Source organism: Bombina bombina, chromosome 6 (genome assembly GCF_027579735.1).
Source record: "Bombina bombina isolate aBomBom1 chromosome 6, aBomBom1.pri, whole genome shotgun sequence".
Taxonomy (NCBI): domain Eukaryota; kingdom Metazoa; phylum Chordata; class Amphibia; order Anura; family Bombinatoridae; genus Bombina; species Bombina bombina.
The window spans coordinates 542,654,075-542,679,734 of NC_069504.1; the positions used below are offsets into that span (position 1 = coordinate 542,654,075).

The 25,660-nt window shown below is 41.7% G+C and overlaps 1 protein-coding gene across 2 annotated transcripts in view; it reads left to right on the forward strand.

Annotated features, from left to right (window-relative positions):
* Positions 1-25,660, forward strand: part of DMXL2 (Dmx like 2) — a 641,271-nt gene that overhangs the window by 77,276 nt on the left and 538,335 nt on the right. The window lies entirely within an intron of this gene.

The following is a 25,660-nucleotide window of genomic DNA, read 5'->3' on the forward strand; positions in this document are numbered from 1 at the left end:
ATCATATTTTTCTTACCTCAAAAATTTGACTTTTTCCCTGTGGGCTGTTAGGCTCGCGGGGGCTGAAAATGCTTCATTTTATTGCGTCATTCTTGGCGCGGATTTTTTTGGCGCAAAAATTCATTTCCGTTTCCGGCGTCATACGTGTCGCCGGAAGTTGCGTCATTTTTTTGACGTTATTTTGCGCCAAAAATGTCGGCGTTCCGGATGTGGCGTCATTTTTGGCGCCAAAAGCATTTAGGCGCCAAATAATGTGGGCGTCTTATTTGGCGCCAAAAAATATGGGCGTCGCTTTTGTCTCCACATTATTTCAGAATCATTTTTCATTTGCTTCTGGTTGCTAGAAGCTTGATGTTTGGCATTTTTTCCCATTCCTGAAACTGTCTTATAAGGAATTTGATCTATTTTGCTTTATATGTTGTTTTTTCTCTTACATATTGCAAGATGTCTCACGTTGCATCTGAGCCAGAAGATACTACAGGAAAACCTCTGCCTGCTGGATCTACCAAAGCTAAGTGTATCTGCTGTAAACTTTTGGTAGCTATTCCTCCAGCTGTTGTTTGTATTAAATGTCATGACAAACTTGTTAATGCAGATAATATTTCCTTTAGTGATGTACCATTGCCTGTTGCAGTTCCCTCAACATCTAAGGTGCAGAATGTTCCTGATAACATAAGAGATTTTGTTTCTGAATCCATAAAGAAGGCTTTGTCTGTTATTTCTCCTTCTAGTAAACGTAAAAAGTCTTTTAAATCTTCTCTCTCTACAGATGAATTTTTAAATGAACACCATCATTCTGATTCTTTGGACTCTTCTGGTTCAGAGGATTCTGTCTCAGAGATTGATGCTGATAAATCTTCATATTTATTTAAGATGGAATTTATTCGCTCTTTACTTAAAGAAGTACTAATTGCTTTAGAAATAGAGGATTCTAGTCCTCTTGATACTAATTCTATACGTTTGGATAAGGTTTTTAAAGCTCCTGCGGTTATTCCAGAAGTCTTTCCTGTTCCTAATGCTATTTCTGCAGTAATTGCTAAGGAATGGGATAGATTGGGTAATTCATTTACTCCTTCTAAACGTTTTAAGCAATTATATCCTGTTCCGCCTGACAGGTTAGAATTTTGGGACAAAATCCCTAAAGTTGATGGGGCTATTTCTACCCTTGCTAAACGTACTACCATTCCTACATCAGATGGTACCTCGTTTAAGGATCCTTTAGATAGAAAAATTGAATCTTTTCTAAGAAAAGCTTATCTATGTTCAGGTAATCTTCTTAGACCTGCTATATCATTGGCTGATGTTGCTGCAGCTTCAACTTTTTGGTTGGAAACTCTAGCGCAACAAGTAACAAATCGTGATTCTCATGATATTATTATTCTTCTCCAGCATGCTAATAATTTCATCTGTGATGCCATTTTTGATATTATTAGAGTTGATGTTAGATTTATGTCTCTGGCTATCTTAGCCAGAAGAGCTTTATGGCTTAAGACTTGGAATGCTGATATGGCTTCTAAATCAACTCTACTTTCCATTTCTTTCCAGGGAAACAAATTATTTGGTTCTCAGTTGGATTCTATTATTTCAACTGTTACTGGTGGGAAAGGAACTTTTTTACCACAGGATAAAAAGTCTAAAGGTAAAAACAGGGCTAACAATCGTTTTCGTTCCTTTCGTTTCAACAAAGAACAAAAGCCTGATCCTTCGTCCTCAGGAGCAGTTTCAGTTTGGAAACCATCTCCAGTCTGGAATAAATCCAAGCCTGCTAGAAAGGCAAAGCCTGCTTCTAAGTTCACATGAAGGTACGGCCCTCATTCCAGTTCAGCTGGTAGGGGGCAGGTTACGTTTTTTCAAAGAAATTTGGATCAGTTCTGTTCACAATCTTTGGATTCAGAACATTGTTTCAGAAGGGTACAGAATTGGTTTCAAGATGAGACCTCCTGCAAAGAGATTTTTTCTTTCCCATGTCCCAGTAAATCCAGTGAAAGCTCAAGCATTTCTGAATTGTGTTTCAGATCTAGAGTTGGCTGGAGTAATTATGCCAGTTCCAGTTCCGGAACAGGGGATGGGGTTTTATTCAAATCTCTTCATTGTACCAAAGAAGGAGAATTCCTTCAGACCAGTTCTGGATCTAAAATTATTGAATCGTTATGTAAGGATACCAACGTTCAAGATGGTAACTGTAAGGACTATATTGCCTTTTGTTCAGCAAGGGAATTATATGTCCACAATAGATTTACAGGATGCATATCTGCATATTCCGATTCATCCAGATCATTATCAGTTCCTGAGATTCTCTTTTCTAGACAAGCATTACCAATTTGTGGCTCTACCGTTTGGCCTTGCTACAGCTCCAAGAATTTTCACAAAGATTCTCGGTGCCCTTCTGTCTGTAATCAGAGAACAGGGTATTGTGGTATTTCCTTATTTGGACGATATCTTGGTACTTGCTCCGTCTTTACATTTAGCAGAGTCTCATACGAATCGACTTGTGTTGTTTCTTCAAGATCATGGTTGGAGGATCAATTTACCAAAAAGTTCTTTGATTCCTCAAACAAGGGTAACCTTTCTGGGTTTCCAGATAGATTCAGTGTCCATGACTTTGTCTTTAACAGACAAGAGACGTCTAAAATTGATTACAGCCTGTCGAAACCTTCAGTCTCAATCATTCCCTTCGGTAGCCTTATGCATGGAAATTCTAGGTCTTATGACTGCTGCATCGGACGCGATCCCCTTTGCTCGTTTTCACATGCGATCTCTTCAGCTCTGTATGCTGAACCAATGGTGCAGGGATTACACGAAGATATATCAATTAATATCTTTAAAACTGATTGTTCGGCACTCTCTAACGTGGTGGACAGATCACCATCGTTTAATTCAGGGGGCTTCTTTTGTTCTTCCGACCTGGACTATAATTTCAACAGATGCAAGTCTCACAGGTTGGGGAGCTGTGTGGGGATCTCTGACGGCACAAGGAGTTTGGGAATCTCAGGAGGTGAGATTACCGATCAATATCTTGGAACTCCGTGCAGTTTTCAGAGCTCTTCAGTTTTGGCCTCTTCTGAAGAGAGAATCGTTCATTTGTTTTCAGACAGACAATGTCACAACTGTGGCATACATCAATCATCAAGGAGGGACTCACAGTCCTCTGGCTATGAAAGAAGTATCTCGAATTTTGGTTTGGGCGGAATCCAGCTCCTGTCTAATCTCTGCGGTTCATATCCCAGGTGTAGACAATTGGGAAGCGGATTATCTCAGTCGCCAAACGTTGCATCCGGGCGAATGGTCTCTTCACCCAGAGGTATTTCTTCAGATTGTTCAAATGTGGGGGCTCCCAGAGATAGATCTGATGGCCTCTCATCTAAACAAGAAACTTCCCAGGTATCTGTCCAGATCCCGGGATCCTCAGGCGGAGGCAGTGGATGCATTATCACTTCCTTGGAAGTATCATCCTGCCTATATCTTTCCGCCTCTAGTTCTTCTTCCAAGAGTAATCTCCAAGATTCTGAGGGAATGCTCGTTTGTTCTGCTAATAGCTCCGGCATGGCCTCACAGGTTTTGGTATGCGGATCTTGTCCGGATGGCATCTTGCCAGCCATGGACTCTTCCGTTAAGACCAGACCTTCTGTCACAAGGTCCTTTTTTCCATCCGGATCTGAAATCCTTAAATTTAAAGGTATGGAGATTGAACGCTTGATTCTTGGTCATAGAGGTTTCTCTGACTCCGTGATTAATACTATGTTACAGGCTCGTAAATCTGTATCTAGAGAGATATATTATAGAGTCTGGAAGACTTATATTTCATGGTGTCTTTCTCATCATTTTTCTTGGCATTCTTTTAGAATACCGAGAATTTTACAATTTCTTCAGGATGGTTTGGATAAGGTTTTGTCCGCAAGTTCTTTGAAAGGACAAATCTCTGCTCTTTCTGTTCTTTTTCACAGAAAGATTGCTATTCTTCCTGATATTCATTGTTTTGTACAAGCTTTGGTTCGTATAAAACCTGTCATTAAGTCAATTTCTCCTCCATGGAGTTTGAATTTGGTTTTGGGAGCTCTTCAAGCTCCTCCGTTTGAACCTATGCATTCATTGGACATTAAATTACTTTCTTGGAAAGTTTTGTTCCTTTTGGCCATCTCTTCTGCTAGAAGAGTTTCTGAATTATCTGCTCTTTCGTGTGAGTCTCCTTTTCTGATTTTTCATCAGGATAAGGCGGTGTTGCGAACTTCTTTTGAATTTTTACCTAAAGTTGTGAATTCCAACAACATTAGTAGAGAAATTGTGGTTCCTTCATTATGTCCTAATCCTAAGAATTCTAAGGAGAAATCATTGCATTCTTTGGATGTTGTTAGAGCTTTGAAATATTATGTTGAAGCTACGAAATCTTTCCGTAAGACTTCTAGTCTATTTGTTATCTTTTCCGGTTCTAGGAAAGGCCAGAAAGCTTCTGCCATTTCTTTGGCATCTTGGTTGAAATCTTTAATTCATCTTGCCTATGTTGAGTCGGGTAAAATTCCGCCTCAAAGAATTACAGCTCATCCTACTAGGTCAGTTTCTACTTCCTGGGCGTTTAGGAATGAAGCTTCGGTTGACCAGATCTGCAAAGCAGCAACTTGGTCCTCTTTGCATACTTTTACTAAATTCTACCATTTTGATGTATTTTCTTCTTCTGAAGCAGTTTTTGGTAGAAAAGTTCTTCAGGCAGCGGTTTCAGTTTGAATCTTCTGCTTATGTTTTTTGTTAAACTTTTATTTGGGTGTGGATTATTTTCAGCAGGAATTGGCTGTCTTTATTTTATCCCTCCCTCTCTAGTGACTCTTGTGTGGAAAGATCCACATCTTGGGTAGTCATTATCCCATACGTCACTAGCTCATGGACTCTTGTTAATTACATGAAAGAAAACATAATTTATGTAAGAACTTACCTGATAAATTCATTTCTTTCATATTAACAAGAGTCCATGAGGCCCACCCTTTTTTGTGGTGGTTATGATTTTTTTGTATAAAGCACAATTATTCCAATTCCTTATTTTATATGCTTCGCACTTTTTTTCTTATCACCCCACTTCTTGGCTATTCGTTAAACTGATTTGTGGGTGTGGTGAGGGGTGTATTTATAGGCATTTTAAGGTTTGGGAAACTTTGCCCCTCCTGGTAGGAATGTATATCCCATACGTCACTAGCTCATGGACTCTTGTTAATATGAAAGAAATGAATTTATCAGGTAAGTTCTTACATAAATTATGTTTTTTTGCGATCGGTCCTCAGAACTGCACTCCATACACAAGGTGATTTATATAGTGACAGAATTATACTTTTCTCTCTTGAATCAATGCCTCTTTTAATACATGCTAGTATCTTATTAGCCTTTGAAGCCGCTGCCCTGCATTGTGCACCCATCTTTAGCTTGTTATCTATTACTACTCCCAAATCCCTTTCCTCCTCTATTTGGCCAAGTCTTGTCCCATTTAAATAATAAATTGCCTGCTTATTTTTACCTCCAAAATCTAGAACCTTGCATTTTCCTGTATTAAATCTCATTTTCTATTTACCTGCCCATACTTCTAATTTTTGAGGATAATAATATGAGGAGAGTCCACGGCTTCATTCCTTACTTGTGGGAAATACTGAACCTGGCCACCAGGAGGAGGCAAAGACACCCCAGCCAAAGGCTTAAAGGGACAGTATACTGTAAAATAGTTTTTCCTTTAATGTGGTTACAATTGCTTTTTTTACCAACTGCAAAGTAAAAAATGTATGAAAATTTGCTTATTAAGGTTTATTTCTGTATATTAAAGCTCTGATTTTGTGTTTTGAAGCCACAGCCTAATAAAATAGGTTGAGCTTGTAGGTATAATCAGATCTCATTACTGTATCACATTGTGTACATATACCTGCTTCTTTATCTTATATCTGTCCTTAAAACAATCACCAATACTTTGAGAGAACAATGGAAAATCAACATTTTATTACCTTATCTCTGCTTTATCACACTGGGAGTGTAATTTCTTCTGCTGGCTGTATTTACAAAGCTTGTCTACAGCTGGTACGCGCGGCCACAAACTTTCAGAATAGGTGGGGATACCACATGCTAAATTAACAATTTCAAATGCCAATATAAGGGTAAAGGAGCTACTTTTAAACAATTTAATACATTCCATCAGGTAAAGTGGATCATTGGGAACAAATTAAAGGGGAGAAAATTTTTGAGTAAACTGTCCCTTTAAATACCTTCCCCACTTCCCTCATCCCCTAGTCATTCTTTGCCTTTCGTCACAGGAGGTTGGCAGAGAAGTTACAGAAGATACAGAGTAGTTCCTTATGAAGGGTATCTACCCTTCGGAATGGGACTGGAGTTTTAAGTAGTCTTGTCAGCCTCTCAGTGAGAGCATTGATGAATGTTAGAGTCTGGAAATGCAGGGAGAGTTGTTCTGTGAACCCATCCAGACTCGTTTTAACAGCTCCTTAAGCAATCAGTGTTGACAAGTTTCACTGCCTGCTTTTTTCACTCAAATCCATGTCAGGAGCGATGCTACAAGACTGTCAAACTTGAGAGGCTGTGTTTCTGTTCCACTGCATAGATTCTGGTAAGATTGTTTCATTTTATACATTTATGATAACTTAAGAGGACAGGGTCACAGTGTGACTTCTTTTATCTGTATGGAATAAAGGGTTAATATCTCCTGAAGGGGATTATTGAACAGGGGGGATTAATCACATAATGTAAATATTGTGTTTATGCTGCGACATGTGTGAGATGAGGCTCAGGCAGATGTTGGAACGTACAGGTTTTACTTTCATTTTAATTAGCTGCGCAGCCTGTTAGGCTTGGCAAGCTTTTAGCTGCAGCAGGGGCAGTCCTGCGTGTCGCACCACGTGACCGGATGTGGTCAAATTGATCTTCTCTTCTTCCTGAATGTGCGGTTTACCGGAGACGAAGTGGTTTCTCTCTTGGGCCTGGGTCATAGGAGGTGGTGAGTGCCCCAGCCATTGGGGGTATAAAGCTGCCATTTTTCTTTTTCTATTGTCCTTTTTATAAGCGCAAGCTATGGAGGACATTAGAGGGTACCCCCTCTTTACCAAAATCCAATGCCTGTCTATATTGTGAGGAGGCCACGGTATACCCGCCTGCTCAATTATGTTACACATGCCTTGATAAAATAATTATATCAAAGAAAGCTGACATGTTTAGTTACCACTGAGCCATCCACCTCTGAGGAGTCTCCATTCCTTGAGGTGCACACCCTACAGTCCTCTCCAAATACACATGCAGCTTCCTGTAGCACTCCTAATCCTCCATCTGTAGGGGCCCTTTTACCGCCAGACTTTACTGAGCAGTTACAAACGGCTGTGTCTGCGGACTTCAGTCCTTTACCTCGCCCTGCTAAGCGAAAGGTCAAATATTGCTATCCTTCCCAGGGGTCATCTACTAGCTTATTGGATTTATCTGATACTAGATTATTCATTGATGAGGATGCTCTTTCTGGGTTGGAATCTGCTGCCTCTAAGCCTCCGGCCGCGGAGGAACCAGACTTTAGATTTAGAATTGAACACTTACGCTTTCTGCTAAAGGAAGTTTTGGCTACTTTGGAGGTTCCAGATCCTAAATTACCTGAGGAACCTTGTATTTCCCAGTTAGATAAGGTCTACAAGGACAGGGTTGTACCACAGACTTTCCCAGTTCCCGTTAAGATGTTCTTCTTCTTTTAAGAAATTGTTCCCGGCTCCGGATTCTCAATTAGAGTTGTGGGGTTCCATCTCTAAGGTGGATGGTGCTATCTCCACTCTGGCTAAATGCGCTACTATCCTGCTTGAGGATAATTTGTCGTTTAAGGAGCCTATGGATAAGAAGCTGGAAACTCTATGAAGAAAAATGTTTCAGCATACAGGATATTTGTTTCAACCGGCAGCGGCTGTCGCTGTGGTTGCTAGAGCGGCTACCTACTAGTGCGACTCCTTATCTGAGTTGATCGAGGTGGAGGGTCCCCTCAAAGAGTTCCAGGAAAAAATTAAGGCCTTAAGGGTAGCTAATTCTTTTATTTGTGAGGCAAATATGCAGATTATTCACCTGAATGCCAAGGCTTCAGGTTTTTCTGTCCTAGCCCGTAGGGCGCTTTGGCTGAAGTCTTGGTCTGCGGACATGACTTAAAAATCTAGACTTCTTTCCCTCCCATTTAAGCGAAATATTCTTTTTGGTCCAGGCCTGGACTCAATCATCTCCACGGTTACTGGAGACAAAGTTGCCTTTTTACTGCAGGATAAGAAGAACAAGCCTAATGGACAAGGTCTTAATTTTTGTTCCTTTAGTTGGGATAAATCCAAACATCAGCAACCCTCTGCAAAGCCCGAGCAGTCCAAGGGAACTTGGAAGCCGACTCAGTGTTGGAATAAATCTAAACAGAACAAGAAGCCTGCCAAGTCAAAGTCGGCATGAAGGGGCGACCCCCGATCTTGATCTGGTAGGGGGCAGACTGTCACTCTTTTCAGAAGCTTGGTTTGGGGACGTGCAAGACCCGTGGGTCCTGGAAGTCATCGCTCAGGGATACAGGATAGGTTTCAAGTCTCATCCTCCCAGGAGCAGATTCCTCTTATAAAACCTGTCTTTAAAACCAGAAAAGAGGGAGGCTTTTCTAGGGTACATGAGGGATTTCTCGTCCATGGGGGTCATTGTACCAGTACCACCAGCTGAGAGAGGTCTGGGTTACTACTCAAACCTTTTTGTGCTCCCAAAGTAGGAGGGTACTTTTCACCCGATTCTGGACCTAAAGTGTTTGAACAAATTCCTATTTGTTCCCTCATTCAAGATGGAGACACTAAGGTCCATCTTCCCTTAGTTCAAGAAGGACAGGTCATGACCACGATAGACCTGAAGGATGCCTACCTTCATGTCCCTATTCACAAGGACCTTGTCAAGTTCCTAAGATTTGTGTTCCTGGACCAGCACTTCCAGTTTATTGCACTTACGTTTGGTCTAGCTACTGCCCCAAGAGTCTTTACAAATGTTCTGGGGGCTCTGCTCACAGTGGCCAGAACCAGAGGAATAGCAGTGGCGCCTTACTTAAATGATATTCTGGTTCAGGCACCATCCTTTCATCTGGCAGAAGACCATTCGAAAGCCCTTCTTTCTCTTCTTCGATCTCATGGATGGAAGATAAACTTAGAAAAGAGTTCTCTTATTCCCAGTACCAGGGTGGAATTCCTGGGTATGATAATATACTACATATCCATGAGGATATTTCTTACAGACTAGAGATATTACAAGCTAACTTCCAATTGTCTTGCCCTCCAGACGTCCTTAAGGCTCTCTGTGGCTCGGTGTATGGAGGTAATTGGTCCCATGGTGTCCTGCATGGACATCATTCCTTTTGCCAGATTCCATCTCAGACCTCTTCAGCTGTGCATGCTGAGGCAGTGGAATGGCAACCATTCAGATCTGTGTCAACAGATTTCTCTGGACAACCGGTCGAGAGAATCGCTCTCCTGGTGGCTCTGTCCAGATCACCTGTCCCAAGGGACATCCTTCTTGAGACCATTTTGGGAGATTGTGACTACGGACACGAGTCTCACAGGTTGGGGAGCTCGTGTAGTGGCCCACATCAAGCAGGAGCAAGCATCAGTGATTCTAATTGCTCCTTCATGGCCGTGGACGATGTGGTTCGTGGACCTGGTGGGGATGTCATCATCTCCTCCATGGAGGTTATCTTGTTGCAAGGATCTGCTGGAACAAGGACCTTTTGTTCATCAAAATCTAGATTCTCTGAGGCTGACTGCGTGGAGATTGAACACTTAGTCCTAGCCAAGAGAGGTTTCTCGGAGAGAGTTATTGATACTCTCATTGAGGCTCGTAAGCCGGTCACTCGTTGCATCTATCATAAGATGTGGAGGACCTACTTATTCTGGTGTGAAGAGCGGGGATTTGTCAGGGTTTCCAGGATTCTTTCCTTTCTCCAAGATTGTCTGGAGAAGGTCCTTTCTGCTAGCTCTCTTAAAGGGACAGTAAACTGTAAAATTGTCTTTCCATTAATGTATTTTAAATGACTTGTTATACCAACTGCAGAGTATAAAATATTTGAGAAATTCTATTTTCATGCTTATTTGTGTATATAAAGTAGCTGATTTTGTGCATCGAAACCACAGCCTATTACAATGGGTTGAACTTAAAGGTGATATCAGATCTCATTATGTTCTAAGTTTGTGTAAACAGACTTGCTTCCTTATCTTTTATTTGGCTGGAACACCAAAGCTCAATACATAGAGAGAACAATGGAAAATTATCATTGTATTACTTAACTATCCTGCATCCCACTGAGAGTGTAATCTCTTCTGCTGACTGTGTATACTTAGGCTATTCAATAATACCCCAGTATTAATTTGTTCAGTGTAGGTGGCGATACCACAGGCTAAATCAGCTATTTCAAATACTGAAATAGGAGTAAAGGAGTTACTTGTAACCACTGTAACACTGTAGCAGGTTAAAATGATCATTGGGAATAATTTAAAGGGGAGAAATGTTTTGGGTGAATTGTCCCTTTAAGGGACAGATTTCAACCCTATCTTTTTTATTGCACAAGAGGCTCGCTGAGCTTCCAGATGCCCAGTTTTTTGTTCAGGCTCTCACTATAATCAAGCCGGTGTTTAGATCTAGCGCTCCTCCTTGGAGTTTAAATCTTTTTCTTAAAGTTTTGCAGAAGGCTTCGTTTGAGCCTATGCATGTAGTTGACTTTAAATTACTGTCTTGGAAGGTTCTTTTTCTACTGGCTATTGCTTCAGCATGCAGGGTATCTGAAATGGCTGCCTTGCAATGTGACACCCCTTTCCTAGTATTCCATGCTGATAAGGATGTTCTTCGTACTGGGGTAGGTTTTCTTCCTAAGGTTGTTTCTGATCGAAACATCAATCAGGAGATTGTGGTTCCTTCTTTGTGTCCTAATCCTTCTTCCTCGAAGGAGCGGTTACTTCATAATTTGGATGTAGTTCGGGCCTTGAAGTTCTATCTCCTGGCTATGAAGGAGTTAAGACAAACTTCTTCTTTGTTTGTTGTCTATTCTGGGAAGCATAGGGGAAGAAGGCCTCGTCCACTTCCTTTATCTTTTTGGTTGAGGAGTATTATTTGCCTCGCTTATGAGACAGCGGGACATAAGCCTCCTCAGAGGATTAAGGCTCATTCAACTTGAGCTGTGGCTTCCTCTTGGGCCTTCAAGAATGAGGCCTCTATGGGTCAAATTTTTAGGGCGGCTACCTGGTCCTCCTTACATACCTTTTCAAAATTTTACAAGTTTGACGTTTTTGTTTCGTCTGAAGCAGCTTTTGGGAGAGAGCTTTTGCAGGCTGTGGTGTCCTCAGAATAGGGTCCGCCTCTATTTTTACCCTCCCGTTTCATTCAGTGTCCTCTAGAGCTTGGATATATGTTTCCCACAAGTAAGGAATGAAGCCGTGGACTCTCCTCATATTAAGAAGGAAAACATAAATTATGCTTACCAGATAATTTCCTTTCCTTCTGTATGAGGAGAGTCCACGGCCCCTGCCCGTATTCTCTGTTGGGCGGGCCGAAATCTTTGTTTTGTTCTTCCGGCACCATTTATACCCTGATATTTCTCCTACTGTTCCTTGTTCCCTCGGCAGAATGACTGGGGGATGAGGGAAGTGGGGGAGGTATTTAAGCCTTTGGCTGAGGTGTCTTTGCCTCCCCCTGGTGGCCAGGTTCAGTATTAACCACAAGTAATGAATGAAGCCGTGGACTCTTCTCATACAGACGGAAAAGAAATTATCTGGTAAGCATAATTTATGTTTTTATATTGTGAACGCATTTATGATGGTATCCTGTATTGTTGACTGGTGCTTTAATTACGTGAAAATGTTGTTGTTTACAGCTTTTGTAGCTTATTTGTGACAAAAAAATGCATAGCTGGGGACATGTTTCTTTATTTTAAAAATTTGCATGAACAAAACATGCATGTTTTAGATATGCCTATGTAATGTAACTTTAAACAACTTTCCAATTGACTTTTATCACCAATTTTGTTTTGTTCTCTTGGTATTCATAGTTGAAAGCTAAACCTAGGAGGTTCATTTGCTAATTTCTTAGACCTTGAAGACTGCCTCTCATCTGAATGCATTTTTGCCACTAGAGGGCATTAGTTCATGTGTTTCATATAGATAACATTGAGCTCATTCACGTGAAGATACCTTGGAGTAAGCACTGATTGGCTAAAATGCAAGTCTGTCAAAAGAACTGAAATAATGGGGCAGTTTGCAGAGGCTTAGATACAAGGCAATCACAGAGGTAAAAAGTGTATTAATATAACAGTGTTGGTTATGCAAAACTGGGGAATGGTTAATAAAGGGATTATCTTTTTAAACAACAAAAATTCTGGTGTTGACTGTCCCTTTAAAGAAAACTGACAATAATAAAATGCTCTAATACTTTACAGCATTATATTATTACAAAATGTTACAAAAATAATGTAGATCATTAACCCCTTCCTGCCTGGTATAAGTGTTTGACATCGGAACAAAGTTCCGATGTAAATGCTGCAAAAATTAAATCATGCAATCGTTGATGCAATCACGATTTCAAGGCCGGGATCGGATCATGGGGGACTGCCTATGTTGCTAGGCATTCCCCCACTCCAGCCACCAATAAGCAAGCGCTATCAAGGGTTCTGAACCAAAAAAGGTCCGGCTCCTAAGCTTAGATTCCTGCTTTTTAAAATAAAGATACAAAGAGAACAAAGAAAAATTGATAATAGGAGTAAATTAGAAAGTTGCTTAAAATTGCATGCTCTATCTGAACCATTAAAGAAAAAAATTGGATTTAGTATCCCTTTAAGCTAACCAAGGCATACATTAATTGCATAATTGAACATGAATTGATCTACTGATTATTTGTGCAACAAATACTGAAAAAAAATCAAGTATGAGCTAATTTTACCTTAAAGGGATAGTCTACCATAGAATTGTTATTGTTTTAAAAGATAGATAATCCCTTTATTACCCATTCCCCAGTTTTGCATAACCAACACAGTTATATTAATATACTTTCTTCTATAAGGTACAACGAGTCCACGGATTCATCCTTTACTTGTGGGATATTATCCTCCTGCTAACAGGAAGTGGCAAAGAGCACCACAGCAGAGCTGTCTGTATAGCTCCTCCCTTAGCTCCACCCCCGAGTCATTCTCTTTGCCTACACTAAGTACTAGGAAGGGTAAAGTGAAAGAGGTGATAAAATATTAGATTTTAATTTCTTCAAGCAAGAGTTTTTCGTTTTAAATGGTACCGGTGTGTACTATTTACTCTCAGGCAGCAGATGGATGAAGACTTCTGCCTGGAGGATGATGATCTTAGCATTTGTCACTAAGATCCAGTGCAGTTCCCACAGAGGCTGAGGGGTACAAGAAACTTCAGTGTGAGGAACGTTTTCATGCTATATAGCAGTGAGGTATGTTCAGTAATTTTTTCTGGAGAGACTGTGTATTTCAGAAAGGCTGACAGTATCCCCATGAGGGTAAGGGTAAACAGTAATCCTAAGAGCTATAGAAGGGCATTACTAAGCCTGCATAAGGGGCTAATTCAAAAATGGTTGACACTGAGTTTTTGAATGTTTGTGGGCAAACGTTTTGTTAACTGTGAGTGCTGTTAACGTTTTTTGGGCAATAATGTTTTTTGGCAACTTTATTGAGGGTACACTTGGCTTAGAGTTTGGGTCTCAGAACCCACATGGCTAGTTTAAAACTGCTCTGGTGCAGTTCTTTGAGGCTGTAAAGACATTGAGTGAGATGGGCGGGGCCTATTTTCGCGTCTCAGATGCACAGTTGTTTTCAGTTAGCAAGCAGGAAGCTCCAACTCCTTAGGGCCCTTGTGGAAGTTTTGGGCCAAATCGAAGCTTTAACCCCATTTTTACAATCCCTGAGGGCAGGTAGGCGCCACAGCAGGGCTGTGGCGAGGTGCTGGGGGTGTTTTTTTCCAGATTTAGGCCTTATTATCAATCCGGTTTGCACAATAAAGGGTTAAATGTTTTATTTTCTTGTGGGGCAAACTTAACTACACAAATTAAGTCTGCTATCAAAAATTTGAAAAATTTGGTATCTTTTAAAGCAGTTTTGCAGAACGTGTATGCTTTTTTTCTCTTAAAGGCGCAGTACCGTTTTTTAAGATTGTTATTTTTTCACTAAATAAAGTGTTTTCAAGCTTGTTTGTAGTCATTACTAGCCTGTTCAACATGTCTGACATTGAGAAAAGTCAGTGTTCAATATGTTTAGAAGCCATTGTGGAACCCCCACTTAGAATGTGTCCCTCATGCACTGAAAGGTCAATAAATTGCAAAGAACATATTTTAGCTACTAAAAGTATGTTGCAGGATGATTCTCAGTCAGAAGGGAATCGGGTTATGCTATCTAATTCTCCCCAAGTGTCACAACCATTAACGCCCGCACAACCGACTAAGTACTTCTAGTGCGTCTAATTCTTTCACTCTGCAAGATATGGACACAGTTATGAATACTACCCTCACAGAGGTTTTATCTAAGCTTCCTGGGTTGCAGGGGAAGCGCAGTAGTTCTGGTGTGAGAACAAATGCTGAGTCCTCTAACACTTTATTAGCCATATCCGATGTACCCTCACAATGTTCTGAGTTGGGGGTGAGGGATTTGCTGTCTGAGGGAGAGATTTCTTATTCAGGAAAGATGTTCCCTCAGACAGACTCAGATATGACGGCTTTTAAATTTAAACTAGAACACCTCCGCTTGTTGCTCAGGGAGGTTTTAGCGACTCTGGATGATTGTGACCCTATTGTAGTTCCAGAGAAATTGTGTAAAATGGACAGATTTCTAGAGGTTCCGGCCTACACTGATGTTTTTCTGGTCCCTAAGAGGATTTTGGACATTGTTACTAAGGAGTGGGATAGACCAGGTATTCCGTTCGCTCCCCCTCCTACTTTTAAGAAAATGTTTCCCATATCAGACACCATGCGTGACTCGTGGCAGACGGTCCCTAAGGTGGAGGGAGCTATTTCTACCCTGGCTAAGCGTACAACTATACCTATTAAGGACAGTTGTGCTTTCAAAGATCCTATGGATAAAAAATTAGAGGGTCTCCTAAAGAAAATATTTGTTCATCAGGGTTTTCTTCTCCAACCTATAGCGTGCATTGTTCCTGTTACTACTGCAACTGCTTTTTGTTTCGAGGCTCTGGAGGAGGCTCTTCAGGTTGAGACCCCATTAGATGATATTCTGGATAGAATTAGGGCTCTCAATCTAGCTAATTCTTTCATTACAGATGCCGCTTTTCAACTGGCTAAATTGGCGGCAAAGAATTCAGGTTTTGCCATTTTAGCGCATAGAGCGTTATGGCTTAAGTCCTGGTCTGCTGATGTGTCATCAAAATCTAAGCTTTTAGCCATCCCTTTCAAGGGTAAGACCCTATTCGGGCCTGAACTGAAAGAGATCATTTCAGACATCACTGGAGGGAAAGGCCATGCCTTTCCTCAGGATACAACGAATAAGATGAGGACCAAACAAAATAATTTTCGTTCTTTTTGAAACTTCAAAGGTGGTCCCTATACCTCTTCTCCGGCTGCAAAACAAGAGGGGAATTTTGCTCAATCCAAGTCAGTCTGGAGAACTAACCAGACTTGGAACAAAGGTAAACAGGCCAAGAAGCCCGCTACTGCCACCAAGACAGCATGAAGGGGTAACCCCAGATCTGGGACCGGATCTAGTAGGGGGCAGTCTTTCTCTCTTTGCTCAGGCCAGGACTCCTGGGCTTTAGTAATCGTAACCCAGGGGTATCTTCTAGATTTAAAAGATTCTCTTCCAAGGGGGAGATTCCATCTTTCTCAATTGTCTGCAAACCAAACAAAAAGAGAGGCATTCTTACGCTGTGTAGAAGACCTATATACCATGGGAGTGATCCGCCCAGTTCCGGAAGCAGAACAGGGGCAGGGGTTTTACTCCAATCTGTTTGTGGTTCCCAAAAAAGAGGGAACCTTCAGACCAATTTTAGATCTCAAGATCCTAAACAAATTCCTCAGAGTCCCATCTTTCAATATGGAGACCATTCGGACTATGTTACCAATGACCCAGGAGGGTCAATATATGACCACCGTGGACTTAAAGGATGCGTATCTACACATCCCTATCCACAAAGATCATCACCAGTTCCTCAGGTTCGCCTTTCTGGACAAGCATTACCATTTTCTGGCTCTTCCCTTCGGGTTGGCCACAGCTCCCAGAATTTTCACAAAGGTGCTAGGGTCCCTTCTGGCGGTTCTAAGGCCGCGGGGCATAGCAGTGGCGCCTTATCTGGACGATATCTTAAAGGGACAGTCTAGGCCTAAATAAACATTCATGATTCAGATAGAGCATGTAATTTTTAAGCAATTTTCCAATTTACTTTTATCACCAATTTTGCTTTGTTATCTTGGTATTCTTAGTTGAAAGCTTAATCTAGGAGGTTCATATGCTAATTTCTTAGACCTTGAAGCCCACCTCTTTTAGATTGCATTTTAACAGTTTTTCACCACTAGAGGGTGTTAGTTCACTTATTTCATATAGATAACACTGTGCTCATGCACGAGAAGTAATCTGGGAGCAGGCACTGATTGGCTAGACTGCAAGTCTGTCAAAAGAACTGAAAAAAGGGCCAGTTTGCAGAGGCTTAGATACAAGATAATCACAGAGGTTAAAAGTATATTATTATAACTGTGTTGGTTATGCAAAACTGGGAAATGGGTAATAAAGGGATTATCTATCTTTTAAAACAATAAAAATTCTGGTGTAGACTGTCCCTTTAATTCAGGCGTCGACTTACCAACTAGCCAAGTCTCACACGGACATCGTGTTGGCTTTTCTAAGATCTCACAGGTGGAAGGTGAACGTAAAAAAGAGTTCACTTATCCCTCTCACAAGAGTTCCATTCCTGGGAACTCTGATAGATTCGGTGGACATGAAAATTTTTCTGACGGAGGTCAGGAAATCAAAGATTTTAACCACCTGCCGAGCTCTTCCTGCCATTCCTCGGCAGTCAGTGGCTCAGTGTATGGAGGTAATCGGACTAATGGTAGCGGCAATGGACATAGTTCCGTTTGCTCGCTTGCATCTCAGACCACTGCAACTATGCATGCTCAAACAGTGGAATGGGGATTATACAGATTTATCTCCTCAGATAAATCTGGATCAAGAGACCAGAGACTCTTTTTTCTTTGGTGGTTGTCACAGGATCATCTGTCCCAGGGAATGTGTTTCCGCAGGCCAGCGTGGGTCATAGTGACGACGGACGCCAGCTTATTGGGCTGGGGTGCAGTCTGGAATTCCCTGAAAGCACAGGGTTTGTGGACTGAGAGCGATATTCAACGCGCTTCGGCCAGATTCATGATTCCAGTCGGACAATATCATGACTGTAGCATATATCAATCATCAGGGGGGAACAAAGAGTTCTCTAGCAATGATAGAGGTTACCAAAATAATTTGATGGGCAGAGACTCACTCTTGCCATCTATCAGCAATCTATATCCCAGGAGTGGAGAACTGGGAAGCGGTCTGACCGTTTAAAACCAAGGCTATTTTTAAATTTCTGCGGTGTTTGTGTTTAGCTGTAATTTTCCTCTTACTCATTTACTGTACCCACACATATTATATAATATTTTCTCGCCAATAAAAGGACTTTCTAAAAATATCATTATTTTCATCATATCTTAAAATTTACTATAAATTTTTTTATAAAATGATGAAAAAATGGAAAAATCCCACACTTTTTATAACTTTGACCCCCAAAATCTGTTATACATCTACAACCACCAAAAACACCCATGCTAAATAGTTTCTATATTTTGTCCTAAGTTTAGAAATACCGAATGTTTACATGTTCTTTGCTTTTTTTTTGCAAGTTATAGGGCAATAAGTACAAGTAGCACTTTGGTATTTCCAAACCATTTTTTTTTTCAAAATTAAGGCTAGTAACATTGGAACACTGATATCTGTCAGGAATCCCTGAATATCCCTTGACATGTGTATATATATATATATATATATTTTTTAGTAGACAACCCAAAGTATTGATCTAGGCCCATTTTGGTATATTTCATGCCACCATTTCACCACCAAATGCCATCAAATAAAAAAAATCGTTCACTTTTTCACAAACTTTTTTACAAACTTTAGGTTTCTCACTGAAATTATTTACAAACAGCTTGTGCAATTATGGCACAATTGGTTGTAAATGCTTCTCTGGGATCCCCTTTGTTCAGAAATAGCAGACATATATGGCTTTGGCGTTGCTTTTTGTTAATTAGAAGGCCGCTAAATGCCGCTGCGCACCACACTTGTATTACTTGTAGTAGGATTAATTTTAGCTTTAGTGTAGAGATCAGCCTCTCACCTGACACATCCCACCCCCTGATCCCTCCCTGACCTCCCTTAAACAGCTCTCTTCCCTCCCCCACCTCACAATTGTCACTGCCATCTTAAGTACTGGCAGAAAGTCTGCCAGTATTAGAATAAAAGGAATTTTTATTTTATTTATTTTTTTCAATATTTTATACAGCAGTGATGGATCCCCCCCTTTGCTCCCAACCTCCCTGATCCCCACCCCATACAGCTCTCTAACCCTCCCCCCTCTACCTATTCTCCACCATCTTAGGTACTGGCAGATGTCTGCCAGTACCCAGTTTGCTCTTAAACAATTGCCCAGTTTGCTGAAACCCCAATTTTCTGTAGTGTAGCTGCCCCCTCTCACTCCCCTCCTCATCCCCTTCCCAGATCCCTTTAGAATAGTTTATTTCCCACCCTCTCCCTCTACCTCCCCCTCCCTCTGCGGACTCAATGGAGCGTGCTCACACGCCCCGCACGCTCCAGATCACTTGCGCACTCTGCAGGGACAGGATATGCTCACCATATTTGGTGGGAATGTCCTGTGATTCAACCCTTATGGCGAAAATGCTTTACAGTTCTACAGAGTATTGGTATCCTGCTCCCCACGCTGTTTACCTCAGCTCTCCTCCACCTAAATTTACATTCCCTGTCTAAACACCACGCATATATCTGTATTTACTTGTTTATGACTATCAAATACTCCATAGCATGTTCATGGAAAAAGGAACTACCTCCCAGTTGTTCTGCAGTTTGTAATAATATGGCTTATATATATATATATATATATATATATATATATATATATATATATATATATATATATATATATATACCATGGAAAAGGATATCTTTTATAAATTAAATAAATCTGATCTGTTCGAGCTGGTCTGGGCAGATTGGAAAGAGCTTCACAACACAGACTGGAAAACCAACGCAGCTGCCCAGGATGCTTAGCTAACCGACTGTGCCATCGCTACGCCTACTACTCATATAACACGACTTGGATCAAGCCTCAAATACCCCCCCCTTTCCCCCCAGTCTCCCCCCCTCAACCCCACTTCCCTACTACCCCTTACTTACATAATAATATGTGATACTTGGAGGGCATGATGCCCCCCTCCTGATCTCAAGCTTATCACTCATGTTTTAAGGATTGATAAGACAAGTTCAGACTTTGCATTTCTCTTGTAAAGGTGTATCCAGTCCACGGGTTCATCCATTACTTGTGGGATATTCTCCTTCCCAACAGGAAGATGCAAGAGGACACCCACAGCAGAGCTGTCTATATAGCTCCTCCCCTAACTGCCACCCCCAGTCATTCTCTTGCAGCTCTCGACAAGAAAGGAAGTATCAAGAGAGATGTGGTGAATTAGTGTAGTTTTTTACCTTCAATCGAAAGTTTGTTATTTTTAAACGGTACCGGCATTGTACTGTTTTTACTCTCAGGCAGAAATTGGAAGAAGAATTCTGCCTGGAGGTTTGATGATCTTAGCGGTTTGTAACTAAGGTCCATTGCTGTTCTCACACATAACTGAAGAGTATGGAAAGAAAACTTCAGTTGGGGGGACGGTCTGCAGATTGCCTGCTTTGAGGTATGTTCAGTATATTTTTTTCTAGAGAGATGATAAGGTCTAGAAAATGCTGACAGTGCCTGGTATATTTGAGGTAAGCCTGATACAGTGATTTAACAGCAACTGGGATCATGCTTGCAAAAAAGGGTAATATTCATGTTAATACTCATATTACTTAGTCTAAAAACGTTTGCATGTTTTATAGTAAAAACGTTTTTTCTCTGAGGGTGATAAATCTTTATTTTGGGGCCTAGTTTTCCACATGGCTTGTTAGATCACTCCTAAAAAAAGGCCCCCTGACATTCAGTGCATGGTGGGAGGGGCCTATTTTTGCGCACTTTATGCGCAGTTGATCTTCAGACTGAGACATACAGCTTCCCTAAAGGAGTCCTCTGGCATCTGGGACCACTATAGAGGGTGTTTTTCCTGCAAAAAATTGTGTTTAAGGGCAGGTAGGGCCACAGCAGAGCTGTGGCAGTGTGTTTGACTGTTTTTTTTTAACGTTTTTTCCGTTTTTCTAATCCGTTTTGGGGCCTAAGGGGTTAATCATCCATTTGCAAGTGGGTGCAATGCTGCTTTAGTCTCTTATACACACTGTAAAAATTTTGTAGAGTTTACTACTTTTTATCACTGTTTTGCAGTTTATGAGGTAGTTTTTTTCTCTTAAAGGCACAGTACCGTTTTTATTTAATTGCTTTTTCACATTTATTAAAGTGTTTTCCAAGCTTGCTGGTCTCATTATCAGTCTGTTAAACATGTCTGACATAGAGGAAACTCCTTGTTCATTATGTTTAGAAGCCATTGTGGAACCCCCTCTTAGAATGTGTGCCAAATGCACTGACCTTTCTATAAGTTATAAAGACCATATTATGGGTTTTATCACCAGAGGTTTCTCAGACTGACAAAAGGGAGGTTAAACCACCTAGCTCTCCCAATGTGTCAGAGCCTATATCTCCCGCGCAAGTGACGCCAAGTACATCTGGCGCGTCCAATGCGTTTACCTTACAAGACATGGCGGCAGTTATGACTAATACCCTCACAGAGGTATTGTCCAAACTGCCAGGGTTACAAGGAAAGCGAGACAGCTCTGGGGCTAGAACAAATACAGAGCTTTCTGACGCTTTAGTAGCTATGTCTGATATACCCTCACAATGTACAGAAGCCGAAGCAGGAGAGCTTCTATCTGTGGGTGATATTTCTGATTCAGGGAAGGCGTTACTCCAGTCTGACTCTGAAATGACAGCATTTAAATTTAAGCTTGAACACTTCCGCTTGTTGCTCAAGGAGGTTTTAGGGACTCTGGACGACTGTGACACCATTGTAGTCGCAGAGAAATTGTGTAAAATGGACAAATACTTTGCAGTGCCTGTTTACACTGATGTTTTTCCAATCCCTAAGAGGTTTTCAGACGGCTAAGAATTCAGGTTTTGCCATTCAGGCGCATAGGGCGCTATGGCTTAAATCCTGGTCAGCTGACGTTACTTCAAAGTCTAAGCTTCTCAACATTCCTTTCAAGGGGCAGACCCTATTCGGGCCTAGACTGAAGGAGCTCATTTCTGATATTACTGGAGGGAAAGGCCACGCCCTTCCCCAGGATAGGTCCAACAAATTAAGGACCAAACAGACTAATTTTCGTTCCTTTCGGAAATTCAAGAGTGGTACAGCTTCAACTTCCTCTACTACAAAACAAGAAGGAAATTCTGCCCAGTCCAAGCCAGTCTGGTGACCTAACCAGGCTTGGAGCAAGGGAAAGCAGGCTAAAAAACCTGCTGCTGCCTCTAAGACAGCATGAAGGAGTAGCCCCTGATCCGGGACTGGATCTAGTTGGGGGCAGACTTTCTCTCTTCACCCAGGCTTGGGCAAGAGACGTCCAGGATCCCTGGGCTCTGGAGATTGTTTCCCAGGGATATCTTCTGGATTTCAAAGCCTCATCTCCAAAAGGGAGATTTCATCTCTCACAATTATCTGCAAACCAGATAAAGAGAGAGGCATTCTTACTTTGTGTTCAAGACCTTCTGGTCATGGGAGTGATCCACCCAGTTCCAAGGGAGGAACAGGGGCAAGGATTCTATTCAAATCTGTTTATAGTTCCCAAGAAAGAGGGAACTTTCAGACCAATCTTGGATCTCAGATCCTAAACAAATTTCTCAGGGTCCCATCCTTCAAGATGGAGACTATTCGAACCATCCTACCTTTGATCCAGGAGGGTCAATATATGACTACCGTGGACTTAAAGGATGCTTATCTCCACATTCCGATACACAGAGATCATCATCGGTTTCTCAGGTTTGCCTTCCTAGACAGGCATTACCAGTTTGTGGCTCTTCCCTTCGGGTTAGCCACGTCACCAAGAATCTTTACAAAGGTTCTAGGGTCCCTACTGGCGGTTCTAAGGCCACGGGGCATAGCAGTGGCCCCTTACCTAGACGACATTCTGATACAGGCGTCGACTTTTCAAATCGCCAAGTCCCATATGGACATTGTTCTGGACTTTCTGAGGTCTCACGGGTGGAAGGTGAACGAAGAAAAGAGTTCTCTCTCCCCTCTCACAAGAGTTTCCTTCCTAGGAACTCTGATAGATTCAGTAGAAATGAAGATTTTTCTGACAGAGGTCAGGTTGTTAAAGCTTCTAACTTCCTGCCGTGCTCTTTATTCCACTTCTCAGCCGTCAGTGGCTCAGTGTATGGAAGTAATCGGCTTAATGGTAGCGGCAATGGACATAGTTCCGTTTGCCCGCCTACATCTCAGACCACTGCAACTTTGCATGCTCAATCAGTGGAATGGGGATTACACAGATGTGTCCCCTCTGCTAAATCTGGATCAAGAGACCAGAGATTCTCTTCTCTGGTGGCTATCTCGGGTCCATCTGTCCAGGGGAATGAGCTTCCGCAGGCCAGAATGGACTATAGTGACGACAGATGTCAGCCTTCTGGGCTGGGGCACAGTCTGGAACTCCCTGAAGGCTCAGAGTTCGAGGACTCAGGAGGAAGCCCTCCTTCCGATAAACATTCTGGAACTAAGAGCAATATTCAATGCTCTTCAGGCTTGGCCTCAGCTAGCTGCGGTCAGGTTCATCAGATTTCAGTCGGACAACATCACGACTGTAGCCTATATCAACAATCAGGGGGGTACAAAGAGCCTCCTGGCGATTTTGGAGGTTTCAAATATAATTCTTTGGGCAGAGGTTCACTCTTGCCATCTCTCAGCTATCCATATCCCAGGAGTAGAGAACTGGGAGGCGGATTTTTTAAGTCGGCAGACTTTTCATCCGGGGGAGTGGGAACTCCATCCGGAGGTATTTGCTCAGTTGATTCATCTATGGAGCAGAACTGGATCTCATGGCGTCTCGTCAGAACGCCAAGCTTCCTTGTTACGGGTCCAGGTCCAGGGATCCCAAGGCAGCGCTGATAGATGCTCTAGCAGCGCCCTGGTCCTTCAGCCTGGCTTATGTGTTTCCACCGTTTCCTCTGCTCCCTCGTCTGATTGCCAAGATCAAGCAGGAGAGAGCTTCTGTGATTTTGATAGCTCCTGCGTGGCCACGCAGGACTTGGTATGCAGATCTGGTGGACATGTCATCCTTTCCACCATGGACTCTGCCGCTGAGACAGAACCTTCTACTTCAATGTCCTTTCAATCATCCAAATCTAATTTCTCTGCGTCTGACTGCTTGGAGATTGAATGCTTAATTCTATCAAAGCGTGGTTTTTCTGAGTCGGTCATTGATACCTTAATTCAGGCTCGAAAGCCTGTCACTAGGAAAAATTTATCATAAGATATGGTGTAAATATCTTCATTGGTGTGAATCCAATGGTTACTCATGGAGTAAAGTCAGGATTCCTAGAATATTATCTTTTCTCCAGGAGGGATTGGAGAAAGGATTGTCTGCTAGTTCCTTAAAGGGACAGATCTCTGCTCTGTCTATTCTTTTGCACAAACGTCTGGCTGAGGTTCTAGACGTTCAGGCGTTTTGTCAGGCTTTAGTTAGAATTAAGCCTGTGTTTAAACCTGTTGCTCCGCTATGGAGTTTAAATTTAGTTCTTAAGGTTCTTCAAGGGGTTCCGTTTGAACCTCTGCATTCCATAGATATTAAACTTTTATCTTGGAAAGTTCTGTTTCTAGTAGCTATCTCCTCGGCTCGAAGAGTTTCGGAGTTATCTGCTTTACAGTGTGATTCCCCTTATCTGATTTTCCTTGCAGATAAGGTAGTTTTGCGTACCAAGCCTGGGTTTCTTCCTAAGGTAGTATCTAATAAGAACATCAATCAGGAGATTGTTGTTCCTTCATTATGTCCTAATCCTTCCACAAAGAAGGAATGTCTTTTACACAATCTTGATGTGGTTCGTGCTTTAAAGTTTTATTTACAAGCTACGAAGGATTTTCGTCAAACATCTGCTTTGTTTGTGGTCTACTCTGTACAGAGGAGAGGCCAAAAGGCTTCGGCAACTTCTCTATCTTTTTGGCTAAGAAGTATAATACGCTTAGCTTATGAGACTGCTGGCCAGCAAGCCTCCTGAAAGAATTACAGCTCATTCCACTAGAGCGGTAGCTTCCACATGGGCTTTTAAAAATGAGGCCTCTGTTGAACAGATTTGTAAGGCGGCGACTTGGTCTTCGCTTCATACCTTTTCTAAATTCTACAAATTCTATACTTTTGCTTCTTCGGAGGCTATTTTTGGGAGAAAGTTCTTACAAGCAGTGGTGCCTTCCGTTTAAGGGCCTGCCTTGTCCCTCCCTTCATCCGTGTCCTAAAGCTTTGGTATTGGTATCCCACAAGTAATGGATGAACCCGTGGACTGGATACACCTTTACAAGAGAAAACAAAATTTATGCTTTACCTGATAAATTTCTTTCTCTTGTGGTGTATCCAGTCCACGGCCCGCCCTGTCATTTTTAGGCAGGTGTTTTTTATTTTTAACTACAGTCACCACTGCACCCTATAGTTTCTCCTTTTTTCTTGCTTGTCTTCGGTCGAATGACTGGGGGTGGCAGTTAGAGGAGGAGCTATATAGACAGCTCTGCTGTGGGTGTCCTCTTGCAGCTTCCTGTTGGGAAGGAGAATATCCCACAAGTAATGGATGAACCCGTGGACTGGATACACCACAAGAGAAATAAATTTATCAGGTAAGCATAAATTTTGTTTTTTCATTTTGTTCAATTGTTTCTTTAATTCTAAAATTTGCCTTGACGAATTGGAGCTGCGTCTCCTCAATATGTGAACATTCATCTCACTATTTTTCACTAAAAAAATCTTAAAAAAAAAAAAAAAAGATATTGCCGCGATGCTTCAATATCGAGGCATCACGGCAATACCTTGAAAGCGTCTGGAAACAATCAGGATCGCTTCCCCCGCTTGAAACCCCTGAGGACGTACAGGGAACGTCCTTGGTCGTTAACTGCTTTTTTTTGTAGGACGTATCCTGTATGTCCTTAGTCGTTAAAGGGACACTGGATCCAAATATTTTCTTTTGTGATTCAGATAGGGCATGCAATTTTAAGCAACTTTCTAATTTACTCCTATTATCAATTTTTCTTTGTTATCTTGCTATCTTTATTTGAAAAATAAGGCATCTAAGCTAAGGAGCCAGCCAATTTTTGATTCAGACACTGGACAGAACCCTTTTATTGGTGGGTGACTTTATCCACCAATCAGCAAGAACAACCCAGTTTGTTCACCAAAAATGGGCCAGCATCTAAATTTACATTCTTGCTTTTCAAATAAAGA